Source organism: Salvelinus namaycush, chromosome 1 (assembly GCF_016432855.1).
Source record: "Salvelinus namaycush isolate Seneca chromosome 1, SaNama_1.0, whole genome shotgun sequence".
NCBI classification, from domain to species: domain Eukaryota; kingdom Metazoa; phylum Chordata; class Actinopteri; order Salmoniformes; family Salmonidae; genus Salvelinus; species Salvelinus namaycush.
The window spans coordinates 12,181,203-12,208,598 of record NC_052307.1 but is presented as its reverse complement, the minus strand read 5'-3'; positions in this window follow the sequence as shown (position 1 = coordinate 12,208,598).

Sequence of the window (27,396 nt, the reverse complement as noted above, 5' to 3'; positions counted from 1 at the left end):
TTCGACAGAAGAAATGGACATTCTAAAACCAAAAAACGATTTATTCTGGACCTAGGACTCCTTGCACAACATTCTGATGGAAGATCAACAAAAGTAGGAGAATATTTATGATCTTATTTCGTATTTCTGTGGAATATGTTGGCTCCAACACGGCGGAGAATAGGTGAGCGCTGTCTCACAATAATGCATACTGTATGTTGTAGTAAAGTTATTTTTAAAAATCTAACACAGCGGTTGCATTAAGAACCAGTGTATCTTTCATTTGCCATACAACAAGTATTTTTATGTAAAGTTTATGATGAGTTCTTTGATTAGATTAGGTGACTGTCCAAAATATTTTGGTGAATTGTTGCTACGTATTCACAATGTATAACCACGATTTGCAGCTCTAAATATGCACATTTTCGAACAAAACATAAATGTATTGTATAACATGATGTTATAAGACTGTCATCTGATGAAGTTGTCCAAAGGTTAGTGATTAATTTTATCTCTATTGCTGGTTTTTGCGAAAGCTATGTTGGCGGTGAATACATGTTTTTGTGTGTTTGGCTATTGTGGTAAGCTAATATAATTCTATATTGTGTTTTCGCTGTAAAACACTTAAAAAATCGGAAATATTGGCTGGATTCATAAGATGTTTATCTTTCATTTGCTGTACACCATGTATTTTTCATAAATTTTTTATGATGAGTATTTATGTATTTCACGTTGCTCTCTGTAATTATAGAGCAACGTGAACAAATTCTTATTTTCAATGACGGCCTAGGAACAGTGGGTTAAGGTTTACCAGTACGCTCTTATAGTAGCGGCCATTTTATAACTGTTCATCTGGAATTGATATAAAAGAGATGGAGGTTTGAGGGGTAGTGTCAGACAAACATTTGCGATGGGATTCACAAGACATGCCTCTTTTGACACCGGAATACAGAATAGCCAGTTCTCTCTCACACACACACACACACACACACACACACACACACACACACACACACACACACACACACACACACACACACACACACACACACACACACACACACACACACACACACACACACACACACACACACACACACACACACACACACACACACACACACACAAATAGATGTTTACAACATAATGTGAGGGTCAGTGATGAATCCATTGTAGGATTGGTCTTCAGTACCTGTATATAGATCAATACTTGAGGCTGGCTTCCACTATTTCTCTTTTTCTTCCTTGACAGTGGAATGACCTTCAGTGTCTGGGCTCTGCATGATCTTGCTGAGCTGCCTGTCAGAGTAACCCAGTCACACATGACCAGCCCTATGAAGAGTTTAACAGGTAAACTGACATGCATGATCTCCCTTAGAAATCAATCAGATATCTCACTCTTACAGGTCCAACTCCTCTTTAAATATTTCTATGCAATGTACAAGGTTAAGTGTGCATATCTATGCACTAAGCAGCAGGCTTGTGAAATTATAAAAAACACAAATTAAGAACAAATTCTCATTTACAATGACGGCCTGCCAAGAAGCAAAATACATCCTGCGAGGATGGGGGATGGGATTAAAAATAAAAAAAATAAAATGTAGGTGATGTGTAATTTATTGCAACCGAATCAAGGGAGTGTTTGTGCTTGAGGTCAACATACTGAATGGTAGTTGTATCTACGTCTTGCTTCATCCCTTTAGAGAATTGGCCTGCAAAGACAAATGGATTTTCCCACATCTCATCGACTGCTTGGCTAGTTGTTAGGGATGCATGTATTGCTGTGGTCACTAATACAACGTAATACAGCTGTTTCCATTTCATGTCATGCAATAAATAAAAAAGGGTAAACCCTGCAACTATGCCACGAGAGAAACATGGAAAAAAATAAATGTGCATCATTTGCTATTTCTTTTCAGAATATGGCACATAGTGAAAACCTTTGAAGACTGATGAATAACAATCCAAATGAAAATATACCCTGAAGTATTAGCATGGTAACATGCAGGTTTCTATTACGTTATTATGTGCCGTCTGGAACACCATCATATTTAGTCACAGGAGAAAATGTTCCCGTCAGCTTTTTTCAAAGCACATGCCTTGCATTGTGCTCTCACCCCTGTGAAATGGCATTATTTAATCACCAAATCCATCTGCACTGACATTAATTACATTTCTAATCAAAAAAGGGAAAACGGACGACCTCCTACATCTTACCTCTTCCTACTGCTTCCCAAATTAGCGCTTTCTTGATGGACTGTAGAGAGGGATTCTAGTATTAACATTTTCAGGGAAATTCTATTGGCCAATATAATGATTTGTGAAGTTATTCCGTGTTTGAATGTAATGGATAGTGATCCAGGGAGTTAAAGACCTGTATTAACTGGGACCTCCAGGGCAGGTAAGGACTTTCCACTGTGATACTTCATCACTGGAGGTGGTTACAATTTGAATGCTGAGGATTTCAAAAATTCAAATTGACATAGATCCAGAGCAGCCAAAGGTTAATTCTTTGTGCGTTATATCAGGTATTCCTTATAAGATGTGTGCTGTGATTGACTTGGGCATGAAGTCACAAGGAGCTGAGTACCGGCACCTCATAGTTTCTGCTGCTTGAGCTCGTGTTCCTCTTCTAGAATACTAGCTCAAAAGTATTGTGGAGCTCCTGTTCCTCTTATTGAATATTAGCTCAAAAGTATTGTGGGGCTCCTGCACCTAAATATAAACAGTACTGGAACCCAAAATGAGTACCGGCACCTACACTGTATTTCAGTCCAAGTCAATCACTGAATGTGTGGGTTTTTGGAGACTCATTGCTTATCTGCTGTAGTATATATACCGTTGAAGTAACTCTTTGGAAATCTTTCAAAGTAAGAGTGAGATGGAAAAAAATTGACAGACAGAACGTGAATAAAAAATGGCCATGGTGTATACTATTTGGTACCTCATTTGCTAGGCATCACAAGGAGAAAATACCTGTCTGCTTAGAGGAGACACAATCCCTGCAACTTGTTTGCCAGTCGTAGATTAAGACCAGCCAGGAAACAGGCATGTTTGTTAGGAACAGCCTGGGAGATTATTGATCCCTCCATCGATTTTCATCCAAAGGAGGAGGAGGAATTGGAAATAAATCATTTGAATTGTCTAGTGCAGACACCTAATATGTGTCAGATCTCCTGGGATGTGACATGCTGGAGGTACACTGTGTCTTGTCAATGTGTGAGGGGTACAAATAAAACAAGCCCAGCCACCTGAGATAACATCTGAAATGAACCTCTTACATAATTGTATCATCTTGTACCATGGTCCCAAACACAACAACATGTATTTTGTCCAGTACCACAGAGAAGTAGAAGCACAGTGAAATGTAAAATGTGCCTTTTATTTCTGCTACCATACAATATAAACTTAGAAGTTAAACTTACAAACATATGGCCCTTTAGTCTTAAAATTGAAAATTTGTTGTGCTTTTGTTTTGATTCATGACTTTAAAACTGAATGGTAGATATATCTGAAAAATACATTATAGATACCATATAAACCCAACTCATACTTTTATATTCTTCCAAAGACCTTCATATAAAACCCAATGATCCACCATTTAAAAAACCTTTCCCATTGTGTAAATTTTCCCCATCTGCAATTAACGTGCCATTTTTAATTATGCAGAATAGTTTAGATTAGCATTTTAATTAGCTCCCTTCATTGCTTTACGTCAACAAAGGAACGAGGAATATCTTATAAAGATCAGTAATAAGACTTTAGTGGGGATCCCTTCTAAAGTACTGTCAGCTTGGCAACCATTCTTCTTCTAATTTAGTTTGGACAATTGAATGGCTGTGGAGAGCTAATCTCTCAACATGCCTTTTATGTGAAAATCTTCACAATTTTAGTCTTAAAATACATAGAAATAGTAAATGCTACATGTATAGAATGTAATGGTGGCGTTGGCCTTTTTTATTTGAGGTTCTCTCCTCTGCCCCAATCAATTTGGATGATCCCCGATGCTGTCCCCTGTTTTGCTGAAGTAAGTTGGTATTCAGTTGATTTAAAACAAACAAGTAACTTTGTCCTGCTTTACAAAGCACACATTTACAAGGTTCCAAGAGTTTCAATGAAGTCTGTAACAGGGCCTGGTTAGTTTTTGAGCATTTCTTCTGCAATCAAACCCAGAATATCAACGTCTGCAATCAACTTCAAAGCTCAGCTGGAGAAATTACCTCTTACTCCAGCTTGATCAAGACCAAGGGAGTGGGTTCCATTCCTTTTTTTTAATTAGGGGCAATTGTGCCTGTGAAATGTCTTTGAATAGTGCTGATTAGTATGGCCTTGATTATCCTGGCTCACCCTCACTTTGAATGTAACATGAAAATAGAAGCAGCACAACCAAATTACACCACATCCTTGCTCTAGAGAGAGGAGCTACACACACAATAGACCAGTGATTTATTTTAGCTAGAGATGGTTTTATATTACACAACATTTTTACCTTCCAACTTCTCCAAATTGGATTACATGTGTCCATTTTATTGGGAAAGCAGAATAGAATATGGTGCAATAAGACAGGTATAATATGTAGCTTGAAGGGGGAGTGAACAGTACAGTCATTGTTTGTTTTTCCTTTGTATTATTTTCACATCAGTTTGAGGACTTTTCAGATGGTCATCCCAGGGGTCATCCCCGGGGTCGCCATCTCATCCGGTTCAGTGAACTTTAACCTGCCAGGTGTCCCATCATTTTGCGTAGCAGCTGTGGACTTGGCACCATTATATCTACAGCAGCTGTTCACTCTCTCTCACTTCAAGCCTCTCTCTCTCTTCCTTAACATATCTCTCTCTGCTCCTCTGACAACAATGGCAGGTAGGTATGGATGGCCTACTACTCCAATACAGCAGTGGATGTATACAGTGAAAATGAATAATTTGTTGCTCCACTCTAAGCAAAGTCAAACTATGTCATTATGCATGTTTGCTGCAGGTAAGTTTCATAGCTAACATTTTAGGATATAATTCCAAACGCCTGTACACTCAAACAAGCTAGAACTCACTCCCACTTTGACACTTGGTGATACAGTGGTTAGTGTGAGGCAGAAACAGTGGTCTTATCCTCTCTGACCTTTGCAGCTCTGGATAAGGTATAACTGTTACTGTGGCTATAGAACAGGAGACTGGACCCAGATTATATTTGCCTTGTCTGAGCAGTGCCTGAAGTGACCCTGAAAAATTGGTTATTGACCGTTTACCTTTCTATATACCGCAACATTTCAGGTCTAATAAACAATTTTGTTGGCATGGTAAAGTGTTCTGAAAACCACTTCTAAGAAACGACTCAAAATGATGCCTCTCAGGGCTCCCTGGAAATGTCAACATAACTTACACATCAAAGTTGTAAGCAGTTGTAAACTGAGAGTTGTTAGCGTCTAGCCACGTTTTGGTCCCCCCCTTTATCATGTGTTGTACAGTTTGACCGTGCCAATTAATCTCAAAGATTACAGTACATACAATTTAGATTATAATTAATTATTCAACATGGAATAACATCCCATCAGTTTAGGCTGAGATCAGTGCAGACTCCATGTAGCCTCATGAGACAACACTTTCCCACAAAGCTATTATTAACACTGAGACATGAATCCCACAATATCTCAGACAAGGCCAGGATATTAAAGTTATGTTAACTTTAGCCTTAATTGAAATAGCTTTTCAATTTAATAATTAAGAACATGACAAATGTAGAGAATGGTCTGTCCCTTAATAAAGTGCATGTCCCTCCCTCTAAGTAACAATTCATGCTTAGAGTTTCCTTGTAGGCCTGTGTGAAATATAGAGAGCAGATGAAGTCCCTTGGAGATGGCTCAGATGATGTGTGAATTCATTCCAATTTCTCGCTCCTTCTCGGGGTATCTGTGAAGTCTGCATCACACCCTAGCTGCTAAATAAGAAAGTGTGTGGTATTTAAAAAGCAGCATGAATGATGTCAAAATGTTAAAGGGAGAGAATGAGAGAGGTTTCTACCATGCAGGAAAATACTGGTAGGTCTACAGCTGTACATCTATGTACTGTGCAATTATATCTTATTGTTACAACAATCCTCCTTGTATCACTGGATTCTCTGTCCAGACCAACCACCTCTACTTCCATCTTAACCATACCCAGATAGTAAAGATGAGTCCTCCATAGTCCCTCACCAAATACCACAAAGAGCACACAGATATCGCATCATTCCATGACACTTTTTTTATTTTAATAGAGCACGGCTCGACAAGCGGCATTCGGCTCGACATTCTGTTCCAAGATGGCGTAGCAGTGAAGACGTGTTTTTGTTCGCCCTCTCGTGTACTTTGTATTTTTCTTCTTTTTTGTATATATTTAAATTTTATTTTCACTCTTTTCCATTTTAATTTCATTATACCTTCCGGTAACCTGCCTCACCCAATGTGACGGAATCGCTATTCTTTTGAATTTTTAATTTTAGAACACATTCTAGTACCACCAGAAGCTAACAAGCTAATTAGCTACAAGCTATTTAGGCATTGTTAGCCAATGCTAGTGGCTTTTACCTTCTGCACAGATACCAGCCCTGTTTTTAGCCTGGATAATAACCTGTTTTTAGCCTGGATAATACTCGCCAATCTACCAGTACTGGACTGTCTCTCCACTATAACGCCGGTTTCCTGTTTCCTGCCGTAATCCCTGGACCACTACTTCTGATCTTCACAGCTAGCTAGTGGCTAACGCCCCTGCCACGAAGCTAGCACCAGTTAGCCGCGAGCCAGGCGCATCTCCCGGCTAGCAAACTAAATTCTACAATACCTCTTTCACCTTCTGGCTTGGATCCTCTGTCGACACGGCGCCCCGCCGCACCACCACGACTGGTCTGCCGACGAATACTCCATCCGCTGTGCCTTCAACCGGCCTCCGTCGGAGCAGACGCTCCCACTAGCCCCGGGCTACTAACTTTAAACGCCGTGTGGCGACTACTCCGCTGCATCCCTGTTCCATCTACTGCTGTCCCCTGGACACTATGATCACTTGGCTACATAGCTGATGCCTGCTGGACTGTCCATGAATCACGGTACTCCTTTCTGTTTATTTTTTAATTTTTTTAATTTTTTAAATTTTATATCTGTCGGCCCCAGCCGCGAACTCAGGCTCTGGGTGTAGTTAATCCGACACCTCTCTGTGTAGTCATCACCATTTTACCTGCTGTTAGCTGATTAGCTGCTGTTGTCTCACCTATTGTCTTAGCTAGCTCTAACCAAACAATACCTGTTATTACTTTATGCCTCGCTGTATGTCTCTCTCGAATGTCAATATGCCTTGTATACTGTTGTTCAGGTTAGTTATCATTGTTTTAGTTTACAATGGAGCCCCTAGTTCCACTCTTCATACCTCTGACACCTCCTTTGTCCCACCACCCACTCATGCGGTGACCTCACCCATTATAACTAGCATGTCCAGAGATACAATCTCTCTTATCATCACCCGGTGCCTGGGCTTACCTCCGCTGTACCCGCACCCCACCATACCCCTGTCTGCACATTATGCCCTGAATCTATTCTACCACGCACAGAAATCTGCTCCTTTTATTCTTTGTCCCCAACGCTCTAGGCGACCAGTTTTGATAGCCTTTAGCCGTACCCTCATCCTACTCCTCCTCAATCAATCAATTTTATTTTATATAGCCCTTCGTACATCAGCTAATATCTCGAAGTGCTGTACAGAAACCCAGCCTAAAACCCCAAACAGCTAGTAATGCAGGTGTAGAAGCACGGTGGCTAGGAAAAACTCCCTAGAAAGGCCAAAACCTAGGAAGAAACCTAGAGAGGAACCAGGCTATGAGGGGTGGCCAGTCCTCTTCTGGCTGTGCCGGGTGGAGATTATAACAGAACTATGCCAAGATGTTCAAAAATGTTCATAAGTGACAAGCATGGTCAAATAATAATCATGAATAATTTTCAGTTGGCTTTTCATAGCTGATCATTAAGAGTTGAAAAACAACAGGTCTGGGACAGGTGGCGGTTCCATAACCGCAGGCAGAACAGCTGAAACTGGAATAGCAGCAAGGCCAGGCGGACTGGGGACAGCAAGGAGTCACCACGGGCGGCAGTCCCGACGCATGGTCCTAGGGCCCAGGTCCTCCGAGAGAAAGAAAGAGAGAAGGAGAAAATTAGAGAGAGCCAAGATTTTCAAAATGTTCATAAATGACAAGCATGGTCAAATAATAATCAGGAATAAATCTCAGTTGGCTTTTCATAGCCGATCATTAAGAGTTGAAAACAGCAGGTCTGGGACAGGTAGGGGTTCCATAACCGCAGGCAGAACAGTTGAAACTGGAATAGCAGCAAGGCCAGGCGGACTGGGGACAGCAAGGAGTCACCACGGCCGGTAGTCCCGACGTATGGTCCTAGGGCTCAGGTCCTCCGAGAGAAAGAAAGAGAGAAGGAGAAAATTAGAGAGAGCCAAGATTTTCAAAATGTTCATAAATGACAAGCATGGTCAAATAATAATCAGGAATAAATCTCAGTTGGCTTTTCATAGCCGATCATTAAGAGTTGAAAACAGCAGGTCTGGGACAGGTAGGGGTTTCGTAACCGCAGGCAGAACAGTTGAAACTGGAATAGCAGCAAGGCCAGGCGGACTGGGGACAGCAAGGTGTCAGCATGCCCGGTAGTCCTGACGTATGGTCCTAGGGCTCAGGTTCTCAGAGAGAAAGAGAGAACGAGAGAATTAGAGAGAGCATACTTAAATTCACACAGGACACTGGATAAGACAGGAGAAGTACTCCAGGTATAACCAACTGACCCTAGCCCCCCGACACATAAACTACTGCAGCATAAATACTGGAGGCTGAGACAGGAGCGGTCAGGAGACACTGTGGCCCCATCCGAAGAAACCCCCGGACAGGGCCAAACAGGAAGGATATAACCCCAACCACTTTGCCAAAGCACAGCCCCCGCACCACTAGAGGGATATCCTCAACCACCAACTTACAATCCTGAGACAAGGCCGAGTATAGCCCACAAAGGTCTCCACCACAGCACAAACCAAGGGGGGGCGCCAACCCAGACAGGAAGATCACGTCAGTAACTCAACCCACTCAAGTGACGCACCCCTCCTAGGGACGGCATGAAAGAGCACCAGCAAGCCAGTGACTCAGCCCCTGTAACAGGGTTAGAGGCAGAGAATCCCAGTGGAGAGAGGGGAACCGGCCTGGCAGAGACAGCAAGGGCGGTTCGTTGCTCCAGAGCCTTTCCGTTCACCTTCACACTCCTGGGCCAGACTACACTCAATCATATGACCTACTGAAGAGATAAGTCTTCAGTAAAGACTTAAAGGTTGAGACTCTGTTCCTCGGGTGATGTGGAGGTAAACCCAGGCCCTGCATGTCCCCAGGCACCCTCATTTGTTGACTTCTGTGATCGAAAAAGCCTTGGTTTCATGCATGTCAACATCAGAAGCCTCCTCCCTAAGTTTGTTTTACTCACTGCTTTAGCACACTCTGCCAACCCTGATGTCCTTGCCGTGTCTGAATCCTGGCTTAGGAAGGCCACCAAAAATTCTGAGATTTCCATACCCAACTATAACATTTTCCGTCAAGATAGAATTGCCAAAGGGGGAGGAGTTGCAATCTACTGCAGAGATAGCCTGCAAAGTAATGTCATACTTTCCAGGTCCATTCCCAAACAGTTGGAACTTCTAATTTTAAAAACTAATCTCTCCAGAAATAAGTCTCTCACTGTTGCTGCCTGCGACCCTCAGCTCCCAGCTGTGCCCTGGACACCATTTGTGAATTGATCGCCCCCCATCTAGCTTCAGAGTTTGTTCTGCTAGGTGACCTAAACTGGGATATGCTCAATACCCCGGCAGTCCTACAATCTAAGCTAGATGCCCTCAATCTCACACAAATCATCAAGGAACCCACCAGGTACAACCCTAAATCCGTAAACATGGGCACCCTCATAGACATTATCCTGACCAACTTGCCCTCCAAATACACCTCTGCTGTCTTCAATCAAGATCTCAGCGATCACTGCCTCATTGCCTGTATCCGCTACGGGTCCGCGGTCAAACGACCACCCCTCATCACTGTCAAACGCTTCCTAAAACACTTCTGCGTGCAGGCCTTTCTAATTGACCTGGCCCGGGTATCCTGGAAGGATATTGACCTCATCCCGTCAGTTGAGGATGCCTGGTCATTCTTTAAAAGTAACTTCCTCACCATCTTAGATAAGCATGCCCCGTTCAAAAAACGCAGAACTAAGAACAGATATAGCCCTTGGTTCACTCCAGACCTGACTGCCCTCGACCAGCACAAAAACATCCTGTGGCGGACTGCAATAGCATCGAATAGTCCCCGCGATATGCAACTGTTCAGGGAAGTCAGGAACCAATACACGCAGTCAGTCAGGAAAGCAAAGACTAGCTTTTTCAAGCAGAAATTTGCATCCTGTAGCTCTAACTCCAAAAAGTTCTGGGACACTGTAAAGTCCATGGAGAACAAGAGCACTTCCTCCCAGCTGCCCACTGCACTGAGGCTAGGTAACATGGTCACCACCGATAAATCCATGATAATCGAAAACTTCAACAAGCATTTCTCAACGGCTGGCCATGCCTTCCACCTGGCTACTCCAACCTCGGCTAACAGCTCCGGCCCCCCCGCAGCTACTCGCCCAAGCGTCCCCAGCTTCTCCTTTACCCAAATCCAGATAGCAGATGTCCTGAAAGAGCTGCAAAACCTGGACCCATACAAATCAGCTGGGCTTGACAATCTAGACCCTCTATTTCTGAAACTATCCGCCGCCATTGTCGCAACCCCTATTACCAGCCTGTTCAACCTGTCTTTCATATCGTCTGAGATCCCCAGGGATTGGAAAGCTGCCGCGGTCATCCCCCTCTTCAAAGGGGGAGACACCCTGGATCCAAACTGTTACAGACCTATATCCATCCTGCCCTGCCTATCTAAGGTCTTCGAAAGCCAAGTTAATAAACAGATCACTGACCATCTCGAATCCCATCGTACCTTCTCCGCTGTGCAATCCGGTTTCCGAGACGGTCACGGGTGCACCTCAGCCACGCTCAAGGTACTAAACGATATCATAACCGCCATTGATAAAAGACAGTACTGTGCAGCCGTCTTCATCGACCTGGCCAAGGCTTTCGACTCTGTCAATCACCATATTCTTATCGGCAGACTCAGTAGCCTCGGTTTTTCTGATGACTGCCTTGCCTGGTTCACCAACTACTTTGCAGACAGAGTTCTGTGTGTCAAATCGGAGGGCATGTTGTCCGGTCCTCTGGCAGTCTCTATGGGGGTACCACAGGGTTCAATTCTCGGGCCGACTCTTTTCTCTGTATATATCAATGATGTTGCTCTTGCTGCGGGCGATTCCCTGATCCACCTCTACGCAGACGACACCATTCTGTATACTTCTGGCTCTTCCTTGGACACTGTGCTATCTAACCTCCAAACGAGCTTCAATGCCATACAGCACTCCTTCCGTGGCCTCCAACTGCTCTTAAACGCTAGTAAAACCAAATGCATGCTTTTCAACCGTTCGCTGCCTGCACCCACCCGCCCGACTAGCATCACCACCCTGGACGGTTCCGACCTAGAATATGTGGACATCTATAAATACCTAGGTGTCTGGCTAGACTGTAAACTCTCCTTCCAGACTCATATTAAACATCTCCAATCCAAAATCAAATCAAGAATCGGCTTTCTATTTCGCAACAAAGCCTCCTTCACTCACGCCGCCAAACTCACCCTAGTAAAACTGACTATCCTACCGATCCTCGACTTCGGCGATGTCATCTACAAAATAGCTTCCAATACTCTACTCAGCAAACTAGATGCAGTTTATCATAGTGCCATCCGTTTTGTTACTAAAACACCTTATACCACCCACCACTGCGACCTGTATGCTCTAAGTCGGCTGGCCCTCGCTACATATTCGTCGCCAGATCCACTGGCTCCAGGTCATCTATAAGTCCATGCTAGGTAAAGCTCCGCCTTATCTCAGTTCACTGGTCACGATATCAACACCCACCCGTAGCACGCGCTCCAGCAGGTATATCTCACTGATCATCCCAAAAGCCAACACCTCATTTGGCCGCCTGTCCTTCCAGTTCTCTGCTGCCTGTGACTGGAACGAATTGCAAAAATCGCTGAAGTTGGAGACTTTTATTTCCCTCACCAACTTTAAACATCTGCTATCTGAGCAGCTAACCGATCGCTGCAGCTGTACATAGTCCATCTGTAAACAACCCAATTTACCTACCTCATCCCCTTACTGTTTTTATTTATTTATTTTTCTGCTCTTTTGCACACCAGTATCTCTACTTGCTCATGATCATCTGATGATTTATCACTCCAGTGTTAATCTGCTAAATTGTAATTATTCGCTCCTATGGCCTATTTATTGCCTACCTCATGCCTTTTGCACACAATGTATATAGACTCATTTTGTTTTTTGTCCTACTGTGTTATTGACTTGTTTATTGTTTACTCCATGTGTAACTCTGTGTTGTTGTCTGTTCACACTGCTATGCTTTATCTTGGCCAGGTCGCAGTTGCAAATGAGAACTTGTTCTCAACTAGCCTACCTGGTTAAATAAAGGTGAAATAAAAATAAAATAAAAAAAGCTTTCTGCTGTAATCTCCCCTTGCCATTTATCGCCCCCAGTCTATCAGACCATTATTCCAGTCAATATACTGACTGCTCATAAAGGAAATAATTGATACACACCTCCATTTTGTGCTTTATTGGCAGTGTTGGCAGGCTCTCTGGCAACCTGTATTACTAACTGCTGCAGAGAAAAAAGATAAAGGTCAGGGCTAATGGCTGCTAGAGAGTCAGCCTCTTGGCATGTGAGGTAGAGGGCTGACTGTGTGTGTGTGTGTGTGTGTGTGTGTGTGCGTGTGTGTGTGTAGGGGGAGTGGAGGTTTTGTCAGAAGCTGTTTAATGGGGATGTCAGGTATGGAGCCTGGGCTTACAGGGAGGGGGCGGTGAGTTTTTAAAGATAGCACCGCACTCAGGTTGAACAACCAAGCCATTAGCCCTTTGAGCTGGGTCCAAGCCATTACTGCCTGCTCTGATGCAGCTCAGCCCATAATGGCTCTACTCTATGAAGTATTCAGGTTACATTCTAAAGTCATCTGCTATATGAGGTAGTTTCTGTCTGTAGGGAGCAGACCCACGATGTGGCTGTTGCAATATCAAGTAGATAACTGTCAGAATTAGAAATAGGAACAACTTGAGAAGCAGACACACATAAATTATAATATATTTTGGAATACACAGAATACATTCCATACTTGCTTTTGCTTTAGAAAACGGAGACAACTTATCAGTATATATACTTATCAGTCAGTATATAAGATGAATGGGCGGAAGCAGATGCCACACACAAATAATATGTGATTGCATTCCTTTTGTTGATTTTGGTAACTTCAAATAAACAAATGTCATTCCATACTCAAGGCCAGGATTCAATCCCATCAGCAGTATATCCGTGTTTCAAGTTTCCCAAGTGGCGCAGCCATTTAAGGCACTGCATTCCAGTGCAAGAGGTGTCACAACAGTCCCTGGTTCAAATCCAGGCTGAATCACATCTGGCTGTGATTGGGAGTCCCATAGGGCAGCTCACAATTGGCCCAGCGTCGTCCGGGTTTGGCCGGGGTAGGTCGTCATTGTAAATAAGAATTTGTTTTTAACTGACTTGACTAGCTAAATAAAAAAAAACGTAACGTTTAAATGTCACATGCACAAGTACAGTGAAATGCCTTTTTTGCAAGTTATAAACCCTACAACGCAGTGATCAATGTCATTCTAAAAATAACATGAGGTAGAACAAAAATAAGAAATAAGAGAAAACATACTTCATAAGTAAGCATACTGTGCTGTATACAGGGTCTGTCAGTTCCAGTACCATATTTACAATGTGCAGGGACACTGGAGTGATAGAGGTAGATATTTATAGGGCTAAGTTACTAGACATTAGGATATAATAAACAGAGTAGCAACAAAGTATATGATGATTGTATGTGAGTCAGTGTTTGTGTGTGTGTGTCGAGGTGTCAGTGTGCGTGAGTGTGTAGGGCCCTGTGAGTGTGCAAAGAGACAGCACAAAAAAATGAATTAAATAAAATTAAAGTGTCAACTCAGATAGTCTGTGTAGCCATTTTGTTAGCTATTAGTTAGCTATTTGCCAGTCTTATGGCTTGGGGATAGAAGCTGTTCATGAGCCTGTTAGTACCGAGAGAACAGCTGGAGTCTAACGATTTTCCAGGCCTTCCTTTCACATGATATGGAGGTCCTGGATGGCTGTCCGCACCACCCTCTGTAGTGCCATGCAACCTTTTTGAGGATTTGAGGACCCATGCCAAACCTTTTCAACCTCCTGAGGGGGAAGAGGCAATGTCGCAACTTCTTCACGACTACGCGTGTGTGTGGACCATGTTCATTTCTTAGTGATTTGGACTGCAGCCCAATTGATGTGTATATGTGAGTGCTCACCCCCCTGTTTCCTGTAGTCAACGATCAGCTGTTGAGGGAGAGGTTGTTGTTCCAGCACCACACTACCAGGTCACTGACCTCCTCCCCGTGTTGAGGAGGTGATGTTGCCTACCCCCACCACCTGGGGTCGGCCAGTCAGGAATTCTATGATCCAGTTGCAGAGGGAGGTGTTCAGTCCCAGGATCCTAAGCTTGGTGACCAGCTTGGAGAGGACAATGTTGAATGCTAAACTGTAGTCAATTAGCAGAATTCTCACATAGGTATTCCTCTATTCTAGGTGGGTGAGGGCAGTGTGGAGTGCAATTGAGATTGCGTATTCTGTGTATCTGTTGCGGCGGTATGCAAATTAGAATGGGTCTAGGATGTCTGGGATGATGGTGTTGATATGTGCCATAAACAGCCTCTCTAAGCTCTTCTTGATTACAGATGTGAGTTCTACAGGGCGGTAGTCATTGTGGCATGAAGCATTAAGAGCTTTTAGGATTGTCTTAAAACGTGGGGATTACAGACTGGGACAAGGAGAGTTGTAAAATTAATGCCTGCCAGCTGTCCTGTGCATGCTCTGAGAATGTGCCCTCGACTACCGTCGGGCCCTGTGGCCTTGCTGGTGTTGACCTGATTAAAGACCTTATTCTCGTCGGCCTCGGAGAGGCACGATGATGTTATTGTCGAAGCATGCATAAAATGCATTGAGTTCGTCTGATAGAGAGGCATCGTTGGGGAGATCACGGCTGGGTCTTCCTTAGTAATTCGTAATGGACGGTAGTCCCTGTCACATGCGGCGGGCGTTGGAGCCTGTGTATTATGATTCCGCTTTATTCCTATGTTGTCCTTTTGCTCATTTGATGACTCTGCGGAGGTAATAGCGGGACTTCTTGTACGTAGCCTCAGGGTTGTCTGCGATAGCCCTGAATTCCGTAGCCTCAGGGTTGTCGGCGATAGCCCTGAATGCCGTAGCCCTGTCCTTTGGTTTAGCGCCAACCTCGGTGTTAATCCAGGGCTTTTGATTGGGGAAGCAGCAAACCTTCAATGTGGGGACAACATCACCGATGCATTTCCTAATGAAACCGGTGACGGAGGTGGTTAGCTCGTAGATGTTTTTGGTGGAGTCTTGAAACATATTCCAATCAGCGCTAGCAAAGCAGTCATGTAGCATGATCTCGGAATCTGGTGACCATTTTTCCACATAGTGAGTCATGGGTACTTCCTGTTAAAGCTTCTGCTTGTAAACAAGAAGTAGGAGTATGGAGTCATGATATGATTTGCCGAATGGCAGATGAGGGAGGGCGTTGTATGCTTGCTTGTGGGTAGAACAACAGTGATCTAGGACTTTATCGCCTCTAGTGGCGTGGGAGACGTGTTGATGGAAGTCTTAATGACGCAGAATTACAGTCCTCGGCAACGAGAAAAGCAGCCTCTGGATGTAAGTTTTCCTACTGATTTATAGCCTCGTACAGTTCAGTTCCAGCTTGTTATTTTTCTTGTCCTTATACAACAGTCACGCTAACAGCTGAAATCTCCTTCGGGAGGGTCGGAATATAACCATCAGGTATTCCAAGACAGGTGAACAACGGGTCGGCACTTCCACCATGGTCGAGACAGCACAGCAGTTGTTGTTGATGAAGAGGCAAACTCCTCCTTTCCCTTGGCTCCAGAAACCAGAATTGAGCTAAGTAACTGCCAATGTTCAAAAGTTATTGTTTGTTGTAAGAAATTATAGCGGATACATTTTGTGAAAATAAAGTAAAAATGGCTAATCAAGTAAAGTAAAAGGCTAATCAAGTAACAAAACTCATCTATTGGTGACAAGTCCACTGAAAAGAGTGTGAACCTGACGTGTTCCACTGAAGTGATATGATTTGGAATTAGTCTGGATTTCTGTGTACTGTGTGTGTTTTTGTGGCAGTGTGTTTGTTTGTTTCTGCTTGTGTGTTCTTGATTTGTTGCTTCAAATTAATACTTGCCTGTCAAGGGACTGAGAGTAGAGCCCGGTTCAGATACAACAGCTGAGACGAGACTGTTTTATGGAGTCTTAGAACACAGTTTGCTTAACCTGTTTGGGCTGCAGGGGCAGTATTGAGTAGCCGGATAAAAGGTGCCCATTTCAAACGGCCTCGTACTCAATTCTTGCTCGTACAATATGCATATTATTATTACTATTGGATAGAAAACACTCTCTGCTTTTCTAAATCAGTTTGAATTATATCTGTGAGTAAAACAGAACTCATTTTGCAGCAAACTTCCTGACAGGAAGTGGAAAATCTGAAATCGATGCTCTGTTCTAGGGCCTGCCTATAATGTCCTTGATATTTATTAGTATAGATGCACTTCATACGTCTTCCACTAGATGTCGACAGGCAGTGAGAGAAGAAATGGAGTGTGTAACTTGATCTGGGGTCGAATAAAAGCTCTCGGCATGACGTGTCACCAGTTTCCTGTTTTCTGGAGAGCGCGTGAAGGGACCTGGATTTGCCTTCTGATAAGCTGTCGTTATGGACGACTAATATCTCCGGCTTTGATTTTATTTGATACATGTGACAATATCATCGTAAAGTATGTTTTTTCAATATAGTTTCATTAGATTATTGAAATTTTTTCGGGACGTTAGGCGTGTTGCGTTGTGTGCCTTTGTTCAGGAAGGAGAGCTTAGCGCCACTTTGCTAGCTTTCCGTGCTAATTGACTGGAGAAGAGGACATTCTAAATCCAAACAACGATTGTTCCCGACAAAGGACCCCTTGTACAACATTTTGATGAAAGATCATCAAAAGTAGGACCCATTTTATGATGCTATTTCATATATCTGTCGAACATGTGAAATAGTCGTTTGCGCCCAGATTTTGGGTACTCTCTCGCTATACCTAAGCTGGATGTTGTAATGAAGTTATTTTTAGAATTCTAACAGGGCGATTGCATTAAGAACTAGTGTATCTATCATTTCCTATACAACATGTATTTTTTAGTAACGTTTATGTATAGTTATTTGGTCAGAATAGTTGAGTGCCATAAAAATATCCGCACATTCTGGGAAAAAGATGCTACGTTAGCACAATGTATAACCACTGATTTCAGCTCTAAATATGCACATTTTCGAACAAAACATAAGTGTATGTATAACCTGATGTTATAGGACTGTCATCTGATGAAGCTTATCAAGGTTAGTCAAAAATTATATATCTTGCTGGTTTATTCGCTATCGCTAACGTGCCTATTGCTATCGCTAACGTGCCTTGATGAATGAATGCGGTAGGCTATTGTAGTAAGCTAATATAATGCTATATTGTGTTTTCGCTGTAAAACACTTAAAAAATCGGAAATATTGGCTGGATTCACAAGATGTTTGTCTTTAATTTGCTATACACCATCGATTTTTCAGAAATGTTTTATGATGTCACGTTCTTTCAAAATCGAACCCAGAAGCAGACCAGGACAAGGAGAGTAGGAAGAAGGTGAGTATTTATTTACAAGTGAATATGAAGGTGTAGAAATATCCAGGTAGCGTAACGGGCAGCGGTGGTGAGTTGATGGGAGTGAATAGGTGGGTCCAAAGGAGTAGCGGAAGCCTCCGACGACCAGGCAGGAATGGGGTAAGTGATCCGGGTGAATAACTGAAGACAGAACAAACGGGGTTAAGTTTAAGGCAAGCAAGACGTACAAAACAACAAAACAAATACTATCAAGCTGGAGGCTGATACGCTGGCACAACATACTGTTTATGGCTAACGATCCGGCAGGGAATGGATGTCAGGTCCGGGCTTATGAAGAGGAGAGATGATGATCAGGACCAGGTGCACAGATAGCTGATGGGATACAGGTGCGGGTAATCTGAGATCTCCCAACTAGCTAAAACGCCCGGCAACCAGACAGGGTGCGTTCCAGGACACCGGAAAAACACTCCAGAACAGAACACAGGCAAAAACCAGACTCAGGAAACGGGATTCGTGACATATGATGAGTATTTAGGTATTTGACGTTGGTGTCTGTAATTACTCTGGCTGCTTCGGTCCTATTTGTGACGGTAGCTGTGATGGTAGCTGCAATGTAAAACTGATTTATACCTCAAATATGCACATTTTTCGAACAAAACATAGATTTATTGTATAACATGTTATAAGACTGTCATCTGATGAAGTTGTTTCTTGGTTAGTTTGGTTGGTTCTTGGTTAGTTAGGTTGGCTTTGTGCATGCTACCTGTGCTGTGAAAAATGTCTGTCCTTCTTTGTATTTGGTGGTGAGCTAACATAAATATACGTGCTGTTTTCGCTGTAAAACATTTAAAAAATCGGACATGTTGACTGGATTCACAAGATGTGTACCTTTCATTTGCTGTATTGGACTTGTTAATGTGTGAAAGTTAAATATTTCTAAAAAATATATTTTGAATTTCGCGCCCTGCACTTGAAGTGGCTGTTGTCATATTGTGCCCGGCTTCGGGCTTGCAGCCAGAAGAAGTTAAGTTGAATGGTTTTAGAACGTCTCGATTCGGCAGCTGGAGTTTCCAAGATTTAACATGTAAAATCTTAGCTAAAGGCTTGAGACGAGACCGGTCCGTTTAGCTTATCAGAAAACAGTGCACTGACATTCTGTGTTGAGCCAAGCAGCTAGCTAGCTAGCCAAGCAGACAGCTAGCTAGCTGATATTTTTCTATCAAGTGACAAAGTGTACCCTGTTTCTGGTGCATGCATTTCCTGATACTCGTTAGCTTCAACACCTTGCCACAAGAAGTGACATCTTTGTTTCAAAGTTCCCTTCATGTAATTGTAAATAGGGACCGTTGTCGTGGAAATGGTCTCAACCGTGCATCTCTTTTTTTAAATCTGAATTCCCCATATTTAGTCAGCTGTTCCACAATACAACATTCTAAAACTGGCAAGTTTTGTCTTGTCTCCTCATGTCAGCTGTTGTATCTGAACCAGGCTGAAGAGGTAAGGGATAACCCTTGAGGATGTGTTTGTTGTAGCACAGCTTGAGTTTGTCTGTCTGATGATGTGTCCCAATTAACCTACAGAGGACCGACGGGACAATGGAGACGCGTCTGTATGAATGTGTGTGTGTGTGTTTGCCTATGTTTATGTGCATGCATGTGTATCGTATTTCCTCTGATAGGAGTTCAATGCCAGCCTTCAAAATGGCATAATCCTTTCTCTCTGTATGCTCCGGCCTAAATGAAAGACTCAAGTATTTGCTTGTTTGTTTCTGCTTGTGTGTTGTTGCTTTGTTGTTGTTCCAGGACGGCACGGCAAGCGGTATCAGAGCGCCAAGTTCAAAATATATATTTTTTTAAATATTTAACTTTCACACATTAACAAGTCCAATACAGCATATGAAAGATAAACATCTTGTGAATCCAGCCAACATGTCCGATTTTTAAAATGTTTTACAGCGAAAACACCACATATATTTATGTTAGCTCACCACCAAATATAAAAAAGGACAGACATTTTTCACAGCACAGGTAGCATGCACAAAGCCAACCTAACTAACCAAGAACCAACCAAACTAACCAAGAAACAACTTCATCAGATGACAGTCTTATAACATGTTATACAATAAATCTATGTTTTGTCCGAAAAATGTGCATATTTGAGGTATAAATCAGTTTTACATTGCAGCTACCATCACAGCTACCGTCACAAATAGGACCGAAGCAGCCAGAGTAATTACAGACACCAACGTCAAATACCTAAATACTCATCATAAAACATTTCTGAAAAATCGATGGTGTATAGCAAATTAAAGACAAACATCTTGTGAATCCAACCAACATGTCCGATTTTTAAAATGTTTTACAGCGAAAACACCACATATATTTATGTTAGCTCACCACCAAATACAAAAAAGGACAGACATTTTTCACAGCACAGGTAGCATGCACAAAGCCAACCTAACTAACCAAGAACCAACCAAACTAACCAAGAAACAACTTCATCAGATGACAGTCTTATAACATGTTATACAATAAATGTATGTTTTGTTCGAAAAATGTGCATATTTCAGGTATAAATCATAGTTTACATTGCAGCTACAATCAGAAATTGCACCGAAAGCAGCCAGAATAATTACAGACACCAACGTCAAATACCTAAATACTCATCATAAAACATTTCTGAAAAATCGATGGTGTACAGCAAATTAAAGACAAACATCTTGTGAATCCAGCCAATATTTCCGATTTTTTAAGTGTTTTACAGCGAAAACACAATATAGCATTATATTAGCTTACTACAATAGCCTACCACACTACCGCATTCATTTATCAAGGCACGTTAGCTATAGCAATAGGCACGTTAGCGATAGCGAATAAACCAGCAAGATATATAATTTTTGACTAACCTTGAAAAGCTTCATCAGATGACAGTCCTATAACATCAGGTTATACATACACTTATGTTTTGTTCGAAAATGTGCATATTTAGAGCTGAAATCAGTGGTTATACATTGTGCTAACGTAGCATCTTTTTCCCACAACGTCCGGATATTTTTCTGACACTTTTTCTGACACACATATTCTGACCAAATAACTATTCATAAACATAACTAAAAAATACATGTTGTATAGGAAATGATAGATACACTAGTTCTTAATGCAATCGCCGTGTTAGAATTCTAAAAATGACTTCATTACGATATGCAGTTTACGTTATGGCGAGAGAGTACCCAAAACCTGGCCGCAAACGACTAGTTCACATGTTCGACAGATATATGAAATAACATCATAAAATGGGTCCTACTTTTGATGATCTTTCATCAAAATGTTGTACAAGGGGTCCTTTGTCGGGAACAATCGTTGTTTGGATTTAGAATGTCCTCTTCTCCAGTCAATTAGCACGGAAAGCTAGCAAAGTGGCGCTAAGCTCTCCTTCCTGAACAAAGGCACACAACGCAACACGCCTAACGTCCCGAAAAAATTTCAATAATCTAATGAAACTATATTGAAAAAACATACTTTACGATGATATTGTCACATGTATCAAATAAAATCAAAGCCGGAGATATTAGTCGTCTATAACGACAGCTGTACAGAAGGCAAAACCAGGTCCCTTCGCGCGCTCTCCAGAAAACAGGAAACTGGTGACATGTCATGCCAAGAGCTATTATGCTACCCCAGATCAAGTTACACACTCAATTTCTTCTCTCACTGCTTGTCGACATCTAGTGGAAGACGTATGAAGTGCATCTAAACTAATAAATATCAAGGACTTTAATAGGCAGCCCCTAGAAGAGAGCATCGATTTCAGATTTTCCACTTCCTGTCAGAAGGTTTGCTGCAAAATGAGTTATGTTTTACTCACAGATATAATTCAAACGGTTTTAGAAACTAGAGAGTGTTTTCTATCCAATAGTAATAATAATATGCATATTGTACGAGCAAGAATTGAGTACGAGGCCGTTTGAAATGGGCACCTTTTATCCGGCTACTCAATACTGCCCCTGCAGCCCAAACAGGTTAACCCTCCCGTTGTCTCGGCGGGTCAGAGCGACCCCGGGCAGTTCCGAGTTGATTGCCCGTGTCTGTGTGTGGGTCGGAGTGACCCCGGCAGCGTTAGCAAGGTGTATGTTGTAACCCTCCTGCCCCTGTGTGGGCGGGGTCATAGTGACGTCAGAGGGGTCAGAGTGACCCCGGCGGCGTTAGCAAGGTGTATGTTGTAACCCTCCTGCCCCTGCCCCTGTGTGGGCGGGGTCATAGTGACGTCAGAGGGGTCAGAGTGACCCTCGGCAGCGTTACCAGTCGCTTCCCCCGTGTCTGTGTGGGTCAGAGAGACCCTGGCAGGCCGGGGTCACAGTGACCCAACACCACCACCTGCTGGATACTAGTAAAAGGTCCTGCCCCAAAATTGACACGCTCAACATTCCGGGCAAGGGCCTGTGTCGAATACGGCCCTCTGTCCCACAATACGGCCCTCTGTCCCCGTGTGAGTTTGGATATCGATTCTAAAAACGCCCCCCTTCAAACTACCTTCCCTTGGTTGTGGAAATTGTGCCTTTTGGGTATGGCTGTTGTTACACAACCTTCCCCCTTGCCTTCGGCGGGTCAGAGTTACCCCCGGCCAGCGTTACGAGTCGATTCCCAGTGTCTGTGTGGGTTAGAGAGACTCTGGCAGCGTTAGCAAGGTGTATGTTGTAACCCTCCTACCCCTGTCTGGGCCGGGTCACAGTGACCCGGGCCCTGTTGTAGGCCCTGCGTTATGAGTTGTTCCCCTCTGTCCCGGGGGCTTGGGTCAGAGTGACCCCGGCAGCGTTAGCAAGGTGTATGTTGTAACCCTCCTACCCCTGTCTTGAGCTGGGTCGGAGTGACCCGGGGCCTGTGTTAGGAGTTGTTCCCCTCTGTCTGGGCCGGGTCTGAGTGACCCCGGCAGGGACCAGTTGTCCCCAACAACTCAGTGCACGACCTCGGTGCTATCACACGGGGAGGCCAGCCGAGCGTCCCGGATGGGACCGAAGGGGCCGAAGGGCCCGAAGGAGCAGGCAGGGCCGACCACGCGCCTCGTCCATTCGCGTGCCTCGTCCCATTCACGTGGCCACCGTAAGCAGGGCGTAGAGAGGCTACTAATATCGTCAGGAAGAAGAAGAAGAAGAAGAAGAAGAAGAAGAAGAAGAAGAAGAAGAGGACGAGGACGAGGACGACGACGAGGAGGAATACGACCCCGCCGAGCGTGAGCCCTCCGCCTACGACTGTAAGCAGGGCGTAGAGAGCCTACTAATATTGTCAGGAAGAAGAAGAACAAGAACAAGAACAAGAAGAAGAACAAGAAGAACAAGAAGAAGAAGAAGAAGATGAGGACGATGATGAGGACGACGACGAGGACGACGACGACGACGAGGAATACGACCCCGCCGAGCGTGTTGCCTCCGCCTACGACGCCTCGCAGTCCCGGTTTCAGCGCGGCTCAGGTCCTGGAACAGATATCCTCCAGCGTCGACCAAGAAGACGAAGAAGACTACTGCGATTCCGAAGAGGAGGACGTTTCGGAAGATGAAGACGGTGAGGAATACAACCCCGAGCGCGACGCGGACGACTACGAAGACGACTCGGCCTCGCGGTCGTGCTCCTCTTCGGAGGAAGAGCCGGAGGGAGAGCGAGAGGGAGACGCGGCCGCTGGCCGAGAGCGAGACAGAGAGCCAGACAGAGAGCGAGCCAGAGACAGAGAGCGAGAGCGAGACAGAGCCAGAGAGCCAGAGCCAGAAAGGGAGACGTTGCTGTCAAAAAACGGCAAAATCAAATGGTCCTCCGTGGCCTATCGCGGCCCGGACCGGCCCCGCGCCATCCGCCCGCCCTGCCCCGCCGTGACGCCGGGCCCCACGGCCTACGCCGCGTCGCGAGCGCTCGACATCGCGTCCGCCTTCCGTCTGTTTGTCACACCGGCGATAGAAAGGATCATCGTGGACATGACGAATCTGCAGGGGGTGAGAAAATACGGCGACGGCTGGCGACCCATGGACTCCACCGACCTGCGCGCCTACGTAGGGCTGCTGATCCTAGCCGGCGTCTACAGGTCCCGAGGCGAGGCCGCGGCCAGCCTGTGGGACGCCGAGAGCGGCAGGACCGTGTTCCGCGCCACCATGCCGCTCAAGGCGTTTCACAAGTACTCGAGGCTGCTGCGATTCGACGACCGCCAGTCGAGACCCGCGAGACTCGCCACCGACAGACTGGCGGCCGTGAGAGAGGTGTGGGACCTGTGGGAGGAGCGGCTGCAGGCCCTCTACAACCCGGGGCCCGAAGTGACGGTGGACGAACAACTGGTCCCGTTCAGAGGTACCGTCTATGCATCTGTGTACGTACGCGTAGCGTAGAGAGCACGGGCAGTCTATGTATCTGTGTTTGTACGTGTAGCGTAGAGAGCACGGGCAGTCTATGTATCTGTGTTTGTACGTGTAGCGTAGAGCACGGGCAGTCAATGTATCTGTCTATGTACGTGTAGCATAGAGAGCACGGGCAGTAGTAGCACGGGCAGTAGTAGCAATCGGCAAGAGTAGCAACGTGGAGCACGGGCAGTAGTAGCACGGGCAGTAGTAGCACGGGCAGTAGTAGCAATCGGCAGTAGTAGCAATCGGCAGTAGCACGGGCGGCGGAGGCGGCTGCGTGTAACGTAAACGCAGTGCGCCCCGATGGTGAGCCGGTAACGATGACGCTGGTATCTGTGTTTGTACGTGTAGCGTAGAGAGCACGGGCAGTCTATGTATCTGTGTATGACTCTGCTAATCTCCTCTCCCTCTCCTCTCCCTCCCCTCTCCCTCGCCGAAAGGACGCTGTCCTTTCCGACAGTACATTCCCAGCAAGCCGGCCAAATACGGCATCAAGTCGTGGGTGGCCTGCGACGCCAAGTCCAGCTACGCTTGGAAGATGCAAGTGTACACCGGCAAGGCGGCCGGCGGAGGCCCCGAGAAGAACCAGGGCGCGCGCGTCGTCCTCGATCTGACCGAGGGACTGCCGGGCGGTCACAACGTCACGTGTGACAATTTCTTCACCTCCTACGAACTCGGGCAGCGGCTCCTCGAGAGGAACCTCACCATGGTGGGCACGGTGCGAAAGAACAAGCCCGAGCTCCCTCCCGCGCTGCTCCAGTCCAAGGACAGACAGGTCTCGTCCTCCAGGTTCGCCTTCACGCCCACCGCCACTCTAGTGTCCTACCTGGCAAAGAGAAATAAGAACGTGCTGCTTCTGAGCACGCGGCACGCGGAGCCCGACGTTAGCGATCGCCGAGACCGGAAGCCGGCCCTCATCCTAGACTACAACTGCAACAAGGGCGGCGTGGACAACCTAGACAAGGTGGTCGGCACCTACAGCTGCAGACGGATGACCGCCCGCTGGCCCCTGGTCATCTTCCACACATCCTCGACGTGTCCTCCTACAACGCCTTTGTCATATGGCGAGAGATCAACCCCGACTGGATGCCCGGGAAGCGGAACAAGAGAGGGTGTTCCTGGAGCAGCTCGGAAAGGCGCTCGTGAACCCTTGATCCAAAGAAGGCAGCGTCTCCCCCGCACCGAAGCCGCTCAGCACTTGTCAAAGTCATACGGGGCGAGCGTGTATCCGCCGAGGCTCGTCCGCAAGCCCTTGAGCGAGCCGTCGGCCCGGCCGCCGCCTCCGACCCAGCCCGGGCTGCCCGGCTGGAGGCGAGTAAGAGGAAGAGGTGTCAGCTCTGCCACCCAAGAAGGACGCCAAGACACACACCGCGTGCTGCAGGTGTAAGAAATACATCTGCAAAGGCTGTTCACACCCATACTGTCACACTTGTGCCCACTGGGCCTTTAGCCAAGACGGGACAGGGTGACCCGGGGGGGACACTGTGTCTAGGCATAATAGGAGGACAACGGGAGGGTTATGTAACAACAACTATACCCAAAAGGCACAATATCCACAACCAAGGGAAGGTAGTGCAGGAGGGGGGGCGTTTTTAGAATCAATACCCAAACTCACACGGGGCCCAAGGGCAGTACGGGGGACAGCCTTGTCACTTCGCACACAGGGCCCTTGGCCGGAATGTTGATCTGTGAGTGTCCACCACAACTCTCAGTTATCCAAAAACTTTATGTTGTATCCTGTCTGTGAATGTGGAGGCTGTGACAATAGATCCAGCTTTCAGTAGTGTAGCAACCACGTATCAGTTATCCAACACTTGATGTTCTAGCCAACGTACTAATACAGGGAAGTACTTATAAGTCAGTTTGGGTTGTTACAAGAGTTTACATTTATCAACACTGGGGAAGAGGTATCAGCTATAACAAGTAGGACTATTATGGTAACCTGTTCATCTTCGTTGCAACAATCCACTGTCTCTATGTATGCATCTGTACGAAAAGCACAGTGTAATCAGTGATGGACATGTGCTTGAAGAAGACTACCTGGGTGTGGATGGGGGACTTGACCTGACGGAGAATATCGTGGTATGGATGGGGGACCTGAGTTTGACGGAGAAAATGGGGTTGTGAACGGTCCCTGAGTTTGACAGACCCGGATTACAAGGGAGATCTAGAGTGGCCCGCTCTATCCAAGGTGGTTCGGATGACAACTCTATGCCTGACCTCATTGGGGTAGAGAAAGGTTATTGCTACAGGAACATTTGTAGGCAATTTGACACCTGGAACGTTACTTACCGGGTGACATTGATGAAACAATACCAGTGTATAAACTTGATGGTAAATGTCTGCCTATCACTCTAGTGAGCTACTACGGAAAAGGAAAGCCTGACGTCTCAGTGTTCTCTGTGGTGTTTAACTGGAAGACAACGTCTACTCAGTCTCTAATACCCCAGTGGATCACAATACAAGGCAGGTGCACAGATCTTGGTGAACTGTGCATCTGGAAGAGACATGGATGGTCCCGGAACAGCCGTGGTAGATCGGCCTTACTACGCAGCCTGTCCTGTGGACTGTACCGATACAACGTGAACACTGGTGCCAGACTACATTCCCTGGTCTCAGTGTACTGAAGACTGAAGGTGTGAGGATGATGGACTTGTCATCGGTGTCACTGAATCTGACACTGCTCCGAGAAGTATGGGGGAGATGTAATTATCCTAACAGTTTGAAATGTTTATATTGTATTCATTTGGTACTATGGTGATGTGGACCTCTTTTATCAATAAAGTACAGTGGTAACACTTGACAGTTGCTTGTCTGAGCATACTTTATTTTTTACTTGCATTCACAGCATTATAAACTATAACATGGCTACCCAAGCCCAAGCCCTCACAGTGAGCAAGCCTGGAAGCCTTATAGGCTCCTGTGGCTTCTGTCAAGCTCTGTGTGTTTGATGACGCTTTCCTTAGTCCGCCCTATCATGACTCAGTCAGCAAGCATGGCAGCCATTATAGGCTCCTGTGGCTTCTGTCAAGCTCTGTGTGTTTGATGACGCTTTCCTTAGGTCCGCCCTATCATTACTCAGTCAGCAAGCATGGAG